Source organism: Eumetopias jubatus, unplaced genomic scaffold (assembly GCF_037043125.1).
Source record: "Eumetopias jubatus isolate StellerSeaLion01/CBP00866 unplaced genomic scaffold, mEumJub1_p1.0 scaffold_4, whole genome shotgun sequence".
Classification (NCBI taxonomy): Eukaryota; Metazoa; Chordata; class Mammalia; order Carnivora; family Otariidae; genus Eumetopias; species Eumetopias jubatus.
Genome location: NW_028274810.1, coordinates 186464722 through 186477401, shown reverse-complemented (window position 1 = coordinate 186477401; position 12680 = coordinate 186464722). Strand labels below are relative to the sequence as shown.

The 12680-nt window shown below is 33.8% G+C and overlaps 1 protein-coding gene across 4 annotated transcripts in view; it reads left to right on the top strand.

Moving 5' to 3' along the window:
* Positions 1-12680, top strand: part of SNTG1 (syntrophin gamma 1) — a 346950-nt gene that overhangs the window by 302380 nt on the left and 31890 nt on the right. The window lies entirely within an intron of this gene.

Sequence of the window (12680 nt, the reverse complement as noted above, 5' to 3'; positions counted from 1 at the left end):
CTCCGCAGGAAACCTGTTTCTCCTTCTCCCACTCCCTCTGCTTGTGTTCCTGCTCTTGCTATCTCTCTCTCTGTCAAATAAATAAAATCTTAAAAAAAAAAACAAATTCCCCAGAACTCATCAAATAGCTGCCTTTTATCCTTAACACCCGCAGGACCTTTGCAAATCACATAGCTGTTGTACCCTACTTTCCTCACCTCTAAAATAGATATGCAAATGACATCTTTTTCATGGAATTATTGTAAAATTTAAATAAAATGTATATGGAGAATGTTGCACAGTGAGTGGAACAAGGTGTGCCTTTATAAGAGATGGGTACTTATATTTCTCTCACACGGCTGGGTAGTTCTGCCCACTGCAGGGCAACAGCACCAACAATGTCTTGCTACTGTGCTGCCATTCTCAAAATGTCACAATGGCACTGTGTTTTCTAGAATTTTGGATCAATCAATCAACATATATGTCTGCCACATTCCAGTTCTTGTGAATCTGTGCTTTCATGAAGGTCTTTGTTTTCATGGCGCCCAGTGGAGAAAACAGACATTAAGCAAGTTATCATAAGTTTAATGGTTCTCAGCAAAGGGAGTTCAGGGTAGCATGGAAGCATATAAGGTAGGTTAAGGGCCCATGGGTGGTACTTGGAGGCAGATGGAGCGGCATGTGTGAACACTCTGATATATGAGATGACTGACAGGTCATCTGTGGCAGAAACAGGAGAATGAGAGGGGAGCAGTAGTCAAAAGTAGTTTAGTTTCCCAAGTGATGTCTTTTACAATTGAGTCAAAAGCAAACTATAGGAATTAAGATAAAAAACTTAATACAATTTTTATAAAAAGTAAACTATCAATTTCTAGAAATACAAATTTCTTTGAAATTTGGGTTTTTTTATTATGTTCAGGGAGAAAAAGAATAAATGATTGATTCATACCAATAATGTTCATAATTAAATTTTAGAAATCAAATTAGTTAATGTGAAGAATGGTGCTGCCTCAAAAATAAAGATATGCAGATTCTTATGTATTTATTTATAATATTTATATATTAATTTAGCAGTTCTTTAATAACGTGCTTCATCTCTATCAGTGGAAAAGTTTGCAGACAACCAGGAGATGAAACAGTAAAGGCTTATTACATTGCACAGACACATTGTCTTGGATATACCCTCTCAGGAAACTCCTTTCTTCTTTTCTCTCTAGAATTATTACTACCCATTGAGCTGGTAACTAACTGTGTATGCATATGTTAAAAAGAAATAACTAGAAAAGAGTTCATTTATTTTTTTTAAGATTTTATTTATTTATTTGAGAGAGAGAGAGAGAATGAGATAGAAAGCACGAGAGGGAAGAGGGTCAGAGGGAGAAGCAGACTCCCTGCTGAGCAGGGAGCCCGATGTGGGACTCGATCCTGGGACTCCAGGATCATGACCCGAGCTGAAGGCAGTCGCTTAACCAACTGAGCCACCCAGGCGCCCCGAAAAGAGTTCATTTGTATAGAGGATTGGTAATATGAACTAAAAGTATGGCTGAATTCTGTCACATTGCCAGGAAAATAAATGCAACAACAATAAACAAAACTAAAACAAAACCCTAAGGATCTGAGAAATTTATACGAATAAAACCAAATTTTGTTGCCTATTCTTATTATGCACATGACATGTAAGGTTTCTCAAAATAAAATTAGTATGTTAATAATAACAAATAGCCATACTATGTTCAGTAGTATGTGGAAACATGTTAGTGAATCTTTTCTTACATATATTTTGATTATTCTTTTGAAAAATTTTATGTAGGTATGATTAAAAAAGCATTTTGTGTACATCAACTTAATAGACTGATGACTTCAGGCTATTACAAAATAACTCACAAAATCTGAGTTTTAAAATACTTTTTCTGGGTTTTCAATTTTTTTAGTTCTGTTATTCCAAATAAATTCTTAAAGTGAAAGTAGGTATACTCCTCTTTGAATATTCCATATATGAGATGGAAATAGATATACATAGATCCCTATATGCAGAGTCAGTTTGAAGGGAATGAATTTAAATGAAATATGTCTGATATATAACTCTGAGCTTGACTGGGCTATTCCAGCCAGCCTTTAATTTAGGCAGCTGGCCTGATGATAATGAATTTCTGTTCTATTAACTAAAGCTCAGATATGCGTCTTGATCTCTAAGGCTGCATGGTAAAAACATCTCAACACAGTGTGTCCAACACTGAGTTTGTTGTCCATTTTGGTCTGATTCCTTTTCATTCCTATCTTAGTCATCAAAAGAAGTTTGAATTGTCTTCTATACTCCTGTCTCTTCCTCAACAACTCCTCCTAAATAAATCTTCAAGGTGTTTGCTAACTAACTTGGGTAATCCCTTCCCATTTGGGTTTTTGCATTACCATCAAAACAGTCCTTTTGGTTTATTTGTTGAACACACTCTTTTTATGCATTAACTATGCCATGACCACAGATCATGAGGAATACAAAAATGAATAGAGTCCTTCCTTTCAAGAAGTCTACAGTTTAATGAAAAAGACAGATCTGGAACTGGGTACTTTCAGATACTGTGGCAAGAAGCCAAAGCATTATAAAGACATAAAATTGCACCCCTCTCTGGTCCATCTTCCACACCATTGCTAGATTAATGATACTTCTAAAATGTAAATTCAGACAAGTCTTCAGTTTTTCTTGTTAAATTACTTTGGTGGCTTCCTACTGCCTTTAAGACAATATTTACTATCATATATAGAAGCCTCTTAATGTTCTTGTTTCTGCCTGCAATTTAGCATCATCTCCTGGGGCATTTGGTGATTCAGGGATGTTCCACGCTTTTAGACATAATATTCTCACAATTTACTTTCAGCCTTAAGTGCTAATCTTCATCCAGAAAGCCTTCTTTCACCCATCTAATTTAGATGTCCCTTCTTTGAGTGCAGATAATTGTAAGCATACCCCAGCATAGCACTTATCAAAATGTATTACAATTAAGTCTGGTGGAGATATTAACTCTAATCTCTGATCCAAACTCAAGCACAGTTCAAAGACACAGAATTAATTCAATGACTAGTAATGAATATATTGATGAATATGATACCACCTAAGGAAATAAGTGAAAGCCATAAGCTTTCATCTAATTCTGTGATCTTTTGATATTGCTATTTTTATCCCTCTATCATCACTGTTCAAACTGACAAAATTTTAAAATTAGTATAGAGTGGAAGTAAAAATGCAAATTAGGCCCAAAGACATATTTAATTAGGATAAATTTTACATGAATGAAGAACAAATGAGAAATATAAAGATGTGTAAAGAAAAATAGCTCTAAAAAGAGTTTCTTTTGGTTTTCCACCAAATATGATTCCTAGCCCACCCACAAAAAAAAGAAGAAAAAAGAGCCACTTCTAGAACACTAAAATTTGTTGTCAATTAATTTCAGGATGTGGGAGGGTGGTTGGAAGGAAGGCAAGAGGTGATATGTATACTTGGGCTTCTTGCCAAAGTTGAAGGATGATGCCAAATGGAAATAAGGCTGAGTGGAAAGTTTGATTTACTGCTTAACTAGAAGACCCATCAAGGTAATTTGAAAGGAAAAGAAGAATGTATTTGTAGTTATTGCTGGGCAAACATGAGTTAAATCCCAAGTACCAGGTGTTTGGTGTTATAGGAAGAGTGAAAATGGCTTCAAAGCATTTTTTTTGTTGTTGTAATTATTAACATGATCTATGTAATAAGTTGTAATACATATAGATTATTCTTTCCGGTGTTTTTGCCCCCTGTGTGGTAAAATATCCTATGTCTATTTCTCATAAGTTAGATGACATTATGCTTATATTACCTTCTTATGTAGAGGTTGTTTCCATTTTTTTTCAAGAGGAATTTTTCTGTGGGGCATGAAAAATTGAGACTTGCAAATAGTGAATGAAGAAAACTGAGAAAGTTTGTTTTTGAGATTTTGTCTCTTTTTGTTCAATATGTCAGTTTTTCATTATCATTTGCCTATCTTCATTTTCCTTTTGTATGTAATTAATGACTTATACCTTTGAATAGTCTGCACCTAAGACATTCTTGATGCTATACAAACTTGATGCTATACTAACCCAAGTCGTTTAGTTATATCCAGCTTTGAATCTTGTTTTTTGAGGGATTACAGACATGTAAAATGTTCTCTAGATCACTAAGATTCCCAAACTTTAAGCCAATTCTAGCAATGGGTCTTAAACAAATGCAAGTTTATGGAAAGCTTTTGACTTGGGGGGGGCTTAAAATAGCAACATATTATAAAGAAGAAACAATGACTCAAAACACACTAGGTTTGGGAAAAATCAGTAAATTACTTTCCTGGGTTTAGTGTCTTATACTAAATGGGACTCTGGATCTTTCCTTTACTTTAAGAAAGGAGTCAAGCATTTACAATGAAAGTTCATTTATAACTGATCATGCTCAGTAAATGGGTTTGTGATTTTTTTTTTAATTAAGTAAAGAATTATAGCAAATCGAAGATGCAGCTTGGGAGAAAAGCAAAAATATGAACCATGGAGAATGATGTACTTAGATTTGATTCCCACTTACTAGCTGTGAGATATTATGAATGTGTGTGCTGTTTCTTTAATTGTATTATCTGGAAAATAGAAATACTCTGGCTATTGTATCACTCTTGCAGGCATGAAAAGGCCTACCTAGAACAATGCTATGTTCATTGTAATAAGACGTCCGTTGAAGGACAACAACAGACACACAGAATGCTTCCCAGGCACTAAACAAAGTATTTTTAAATTACTTATTATCTGTACATTTGTTCACCCATCAAATGACTTAGTGCTATGTGCCTCATTATCTTCATATGAGATATTCTGCTTGATAATAGTTCAGCATTTCACCTTCAATCATCTTTTGTAGGCACATTTTATAAGGATTACATTCTGGTTTAAGAATGATGACCTTAAGTTTTAAATCCCAAATGACATTGAACCAGAGGTTTTTTAGCATTTATGTTTGCCTCTGTTGTTTTAAGTAAAATGTGTTAATTATAAAAAGTAGGACAGAGGCAAATGATTCCTTTACACACTGTACTTGACTATGTTCAACCTCCTTTTTCTCCAGGAACAAGTAGAAGTAGTCATCCATGGAAAGACTTGGGCAGGTGAAAATCTAGTCTACTCTGTGATTATTTATAATGAAGTCTTTAGATCAAATTCCACACTTTAAAAATGTTCAGAAATGTCTTTATATATTACTAATAGTTTTTTTGTTTTGTTTTGTTTTGTTTCTTTTTCTTACTCATTTTGTACTTGATTTCCATCAAGTTCAACAAATTAAGCTTACTACTGGTGGCAAGAATTTTCCAACCCCAAACAGGGCCCTTTGGTTAAAGTTATCTAGAGAAGACAGAGACCATGGGCTAGCCACATCCAGAGATATTATTGCCTGTTGGTTGTTAAAGTGTTGCCTGCTTGAAAGTTTGGATATTCCAGTTTTTTAATAAAGTTCTCATTTTAGTATGTTTTCCCCACCTTTCTAATAACATGATAACCACATAATAGGGAGGAGAAGGAAGATTTTTTCTTCTTTAATATTTATTCTGTTTTGATGCATGTATTTCACAAAAGTTAGGTTCATTGTGTCAACTGTATACCAGCTACTCTGTTAAGGGCGAGGGATGCACTGATGAGCTAATCAGACCAACTACTTGTAGACTTAAAGCTTTCTTTGCATTGTAGAGAGAACAGAATGATCACAGACTACAGTTTTGTCTGGGAAGGAAATAAACAAGGTATAGAGAAACAGAAGACCTCAAAAAGGCCTTTTAATAGTTTGAAGAGGAAAGGCTTTTTGAGGCATTGCTATTTCTAGTGAGACTTAGATGATGAGAATGGACCAGCTATGAAATGAGTTGAGGGAAGAACTTCAATCATACAATACACAAGACCTATATCAGATGGCTGTCTAGAAACCCCACAGAATTCCCACTTATCCTCTTTTTCCTGCACATCTTTCATGTATATACCATCTAGAATTCCCTGCTTCCCACTGACCCCTCTGACAAATTTCCTGACAGTTCTATTCTTCTTGGATACCAGGAGACAAGTTGCAGCATGCATTCTGGTACACCAACTGGCTCATGCACATGGAAATAATGAATACTTCTCTCCTCACCTCATGACACCTGACGAAACAGCTGTCTTTAGCACTCCTGGTCCAACTGCACTTAACTTTATCAGCAAGGACCTTGCATGTTCCTTTTGTGCTGACCAGGAAAATATTCTGGTGTGATATTCCCATCTCAGCCAGTATTTCAATATAAAGGGACTCTGGAAAGGAGGATGGTGCAAAGATAAGCTTGGTTTTCTCTGTTGAGTGTGGATCTATGGACAGGGCTGCATCACATCCTAAGGGAGCAGGGTCGGATGCAAGCATTAAGCAGCATGACAAAAAATATTTCCATTTAAAAGGGTTTATATAAATGAATAAATTATGAATAAATGTCTCTGAAATATGCAAATATGTCTTTGCACTCACAATCAATAATTTTCCCTGTCCCTCCTAGTTCTACGTTATTCTACTATTCATTACCCTTTTTGCTCTGAATTTAGGGGCATTACATGCTAAAACTTTATGCAGAAAAAGGAAGAAACACAAGGAAGTCGTAGGAGTAGATGGCGAGGGAGGATGTTTTCCAGACATATTATAACCTAGAACAAGGAGTCTATACAGTATATCATTCATAGCAATGAGAAATCGTTATGACATTTACTGGGACATGTGTTCTCAAAATGCAATGTATTTTATTATTTTTTTATTTTTTTTTAAAGATTTTATTTATTTATTTGACAGAGAGAGACACAGCGAGAGAGGGAACACAAGCAGGGGGAGTGGGTGAGGGAGAAGCAGGCTCCCCGCGGAGCAGGGAGCCTGATGTGGGGCTCGATCCCAGGACCCTGGGATCATGACCTGAGCCGAAGGCAGTCGCTTAACCGACTGAGCCACCCAGGCGCCTCTGCAATGTATTTTATGACTTATGTTTAAGATCAAATAAATTTTTAATTTTAAAACTAAATATAAATTTTTTTTCATAGAAGACTATAGACAGGTCCAGAAAGCAGTCTGTCTTCTGCGCGTTCTCACTTCTACTTCTTTATTCTCCCAGAATCATCACTATTATTGCTACTTGTGTTCAGGGGCCTTCTCACATCAGATTTGACATATTCTACTGTTCTATTGGAAGAACTCTACTAAACTAATTTTAACTAATAGGAGAAAGCCCCTTACTATTTTCAAAGCAATTTTCATCACCATCTCATCCATTTTCATAGTAACACTTTAAAGTAGGATAGTTAAGTATCACTACTTTTAATTTACAAAAGAATGTATTCAGGGTCTAATTAATTAAGAATCTTTCAATCTTGCTCAAGGTCATGTGGCTTATAAGTAAGGTCTAAAGTTTGGGTTACATTTCAATACTTATGGTTCTAAGATCAGAATTTATTTTTGTTTCAGTACATTGCCAAAAAAAATGCATTACCTTTCCTGAAATAAATGCATTATAATAGGGAAAAAGATCTTAATATCTTACTGGTAATGGAAATTAGGTCAGTATATGGGGAAGAGGGCACCAAAAATAGGTGATCAGGGAGGAGGGATTTCTGATCTTTATAATCCTCCTCATCTCATTCCATGTTGGCAACTAGTGATTATACCACTCTGTGCGGTATGCATATGTGTGTGTGTGGCATATATATGTTTATATATACATATATCAGAATAAAAAATGGAGACAAAAATTTCATATACTTTTTAAGTTTTATTGTGGCATCATGTAAGCTCACTTTTCCAAAAAATTTCTGCATGTATTTTATAGAGAACTTATTACTGCATCTTGGCTTACTTTCTATCCTGATTGGAAAGCTCTTGAGGCAAAGAACACCTGTTTCTGTACTCTTCACTATCACCGTATTCCTAAGAACATCAAAGTCTGTTAAATAACTACAAACAATCCAATTCTCCATACATATCTCAACAACACCGATCCCTTTTCGGTCCACTTCAGAGCCGGCTACAAGGAACGTACCACTGTATTCACTAGCAATATATAAATAACATGTTATAAAATACAGTGGTGTCTACTCATCTTTTTCATCATTAATATTCTTAACATAGTTGCCATGATGTTTATCAGAATCTTAAAAACAAAATATTGGCATAAGAAATAGGATTGCTGAAGAGTTCTTGAATTAAGTCCTTTTTTAGACCTGTGAAACTTTTACTGGTAATATTTTCAGATTCAGATTCCTCCAAATTGGCCTTAATGAATTTCTGTGAGAATTACCAATTCACACAGCTTATCAAGCCTGTTCTAACTCTCCCTAGTATACTGCGTTAACTTTTGTTTGTTTTAATACTTGCAAACATTTATTGAATACTATTTTCCAGATACTATTATAAGTGTGTTAAGTGCATGCTTTGTTTTGCTACTGATTTGCCTTTTTTGTTGTTGTCAAAGTGTAGTTGACATACAATATTATATTAGTTTTAGGTGTACAACATAGTGATTCAACATTCATATATGTGAAGGAGTGATCACCATGATAAATCTAGCTACCATCTGTCACCAAAATTGTTATGATATTAACTTTGTATCATTACCTCTTAACTGACAAATATTTCAGTCAATCATTATTAGATTCATCAACTACATTATTCATCTTTGGAGTTTCCCACTCACAGCCAAGGATTCATTCTGCATCTTCCCAAAAGTTTCCAAACCTCCTTCATATGTCTCTAATATGCCTTCTTTAGCAGAGTAAGTTTGTTGTTACTCTTTATTTAAAATAATGAGCTTTTAAAGTTTGTTTTACACATTGAAAAGTCATCCTAGTTGAAATAGTAAATTCCTGTTTTACACTATAATGACTACATATGAAATATTATTTCAAAATTTTAATTATAATTTGAGAATGTGAGAGCCTTTAGTTTTACAGCTTAGCAAGCTAAACATAAAATTTCTTATTCAAAACCACAGAGTAAGTAAATGTCAGTACCTGAGCTACATAACATGCTATATTTTGCAGACATTTTTCCTCCAGCCTTTTACAAGCTCCTTAGTTTTAACATGGTTATCTCATCTAATTTCATGTCCTTATGTTCTTCCTTACCATTATAATATTCGCATTTTTCTATGTAAATATATGATTCTCATGAGCATTATTTTAAGCAAAATGTTCAGAATTTCCATTTTTGATATTTACTAATAATGTATTTAACACTTTCTTTTTTTTCATATATTCCTTAGTTAATATTTAGAAATGGAATTTCTGGATCAAATAATATGAATATTTTTAAGGCTTAAAATATGTATGAAAATTATTATCCTAAAGAATTCATACTATTGCTAGCAATTTTATGCAAACATTTGTTTCAACACAAACTTGCTAGCTTTAGTTATTATAATTTTCAGTGATCTTTACTAAACGTTTGGCAAAGCTAAGTCATTTTATTATTATACTCTTTATTTCTAGTGAAATTGAACATGCTCTTATATTTATTAAAAATACTAATTGTTTTTCTACTTTTTTCAGTGACTTCTCTATAATATTATTTGCCTTTTTATTTATTTTGTGTTTAGAATTTTCCTTACACTATACCATATATCCTATATGCCACTAAGTTTATTGCTTTTCATTTTGGTAAATATACATTACTTGTACATATGAGTATATAATTTTTTGTTACTCTTAAGTCTAGAATTCCCTCTTTTCAAAGTTATTCAATATTCATTTACATTATGTAGTTTTCCTATAATTTGGCTTATTTAAATTATTTCATTTTTTAAAACATGAGGAATTAAAATTCCTTAGGAAGTTGTGAGTTAAAAGTTTAACTTGTATTCTTTTTTCCAGAAAGTTAATTGTCCCAGGTAATTTTATTGTTAGAAGATTCTATATAATAATAGATTTAAAGAAACATTTAAGACAATTTATAATATTGGATATAGCTTCTTTATAAATTGTATAGTCTCGTAGTAAGAATGAAAACAAAAGCATTTACTTGTTCAGAAATTAATGTCTTCGGAATGGTGACAATATCTTTTTTATCTAAATCTAGCAAAATGCTTAAGATATAGTAGCCATTTCAAAAATGTTTGGTGAATAAGTAGTTAAAGAGACAGGAACATTCTGTATAAATGCATTATGTGTCATTATTACTGATAATTTTCTCATTCTTATTTTTAAGGAATTTATGATTTTGTCATTTCATTATTTCATTATAACTTTTAAAGTGTGAACTTTTTAATTAGCATTTGCTTTGAGTGGATTTTGGAGATACATTGCTTCTAGAATGATTTTTTTAAAGTTTTGTTTCTAATGTGTTAAAATAATATAAAATTTCCCATTTTAGCCATTTTTAAGTGTATGATTTTGTGGCATTAATTGATTCACACTGTTTCCCAAAACCTGTCATCATCCCAGACAGAAACTCTGTTATCATTAAGCAATAACTGCCATTTTCTCTTCACTACTGATTAAAAAAACATGATACAACTATATGCTGTCTGCAAGAGGCTAACTTTAGATCTAAAGACCCAAGTGGGTTAAAATAAAAACGATGTGAGAAGATATTCCATACAAATAGTAACCAGAAGAGAACCCGTGGCTAAACCAATATACGAATAGATTTTATGTCCAGGCAACTGGATGGCTCAGTCAGTTAAGTGTCTGACTCTTGATTTTGGCTCAGGTCATGATCTCAGGGTCATAATCATAGGGTTGTGAGATGGAGTCCCGCATCAGGCTACACTCTCACTGGGGAGTCTGCTTCTCTCTTTCTGCCCCTCCCCCTACTGGATCTGTCTCTCTGTCTCTCTCTCTCTCAAATAAATGTCTTTAAAAAAAGAATAGATTTTATATTACTGTTACAGGAGACAAAGAAGAGTATTATATATTGTTAAAAGGATTAATTCAAAAAGAAAATTTAACAATTATAAACTTATAAACATCAGGGCCCCAAAATATATTAAACATTGAGATAATTGGAGTGTTATGACTTTGTTTAAATTAACATTTGTTAGGTAAAGCACAGGGTGGCGGATGATGAGCCACAGTTCCACAACAGACCACAAGAGTAATTGAAATACAGGAGTTTATTACTCACAGGTCCTGGAGGAAGGACATGAAATGCCTTGAGGAGCCACATGGGGTTGTCAAAGCGCAGTACAGACAGTGAGACAGGACCTGGGGTGCATGCCTTTTTAAGGGTCCTTGAGTGGAGTGCTTGGGGGGTTCCTGAGCTAAGCTGGGCTGTAAAATCCATACTCAAAGAGCAAGGTTTTGATAAGCTGCATGGGATTCTTATCTAAGTGGTGCCAAGGCATACAGACCCTGAGACACAAGAGATTCTATTGATCAGAAGGGCTGTTGGGGAGTCCTTTCAGGAACTTACATGTTTGTGACTCTGTGACTGCTATCTAGTGCATCCACTTGCACAAGGGGCTTATGTCGGTTTAAGGTCCTACAGGCCACTTGGCCAAACTAAATGGATGCTGAGGCAGCAAAGCAGTGGCTTTGCTAAACTCTGGATCCAAATGCAAGGAGAAATAGACAATTCTATAATAATAGTTGGAAGTTTTGATACTCCACTTTCAATAATGGAATGAATAATCAGACAGAAGACCAATAAAGAAATACAGAACCTGAACAAAACTATAACTAACTATATCTAACAGACATACATAGAATACTCCACCCAACCAGAACAGAATATGCATTTTTTTCAAGTGCACATGGAACATTCTCCATAAATAGACCATATATAAGAATACAAAGCAAGTAGTAATAAATTTTAAAAGGTTGAAAACATGCAAAATATTATTAAATACTTTAGTAAATAACAATAATAAAAATAATTCATATGTAAAACCATGCTTTTTTTTCACATAGCTTTATATTTAAATGAATTATTGAATCATGTTAAGACCACCTGATGAAGTTTGATAAACACACCATACTCCACAATAATAACATATCTTAAAAGGAAACCTCTCAGAAATACACCTGGGTTATTGTAAAAAATGATAGGGTCTTATCTCACTTCTAAAAATCTTTAGCCCATCCAGTTATGAGAAATACATCAGACAAATTCCAGTAGGGGGCATTCTGCACAATACTTAACCAGTATTCCTCAAATTGTCAAGGACAGTCTGACAAGGATCTGAGAAACTGTAACAGACAAGTAGAGCTGAAGGCACAACGAATAAATGTAATGTGCTATCCTGGGTAGAGTCCTGTACCAGAAAAAGACATTAGGTTAAAACAAGAAAAACTATATAAACAATGGACTCTAGTTAATAATAATGTGCCAGTATTGGTTCATTAATTGTAACAATGTACCATATTATGTGAGATATTAAAATAGAGTAAGCTGTGTGATAAGAATTCTCTGTACCAGGTTCTTAATTGTTCTCACTATATATTCAAACAGTAAATGCATGGTCATGTTGTAACTAACGTTTGGTTCTTTCATAGATTTTATACTATCTAAACTTGCCCCTGCAATATTGAAAGATGGCTTTTAGTCAAATAATCCTATTGACTGAGATATTATAGATTGATGGGCTAGTTCTGTAAAATACTCTAGTTCAGTCTCGTGAGGATACCATATAAATTATTTTGTCATAATTATTTACTAAGGCTGATCTTTT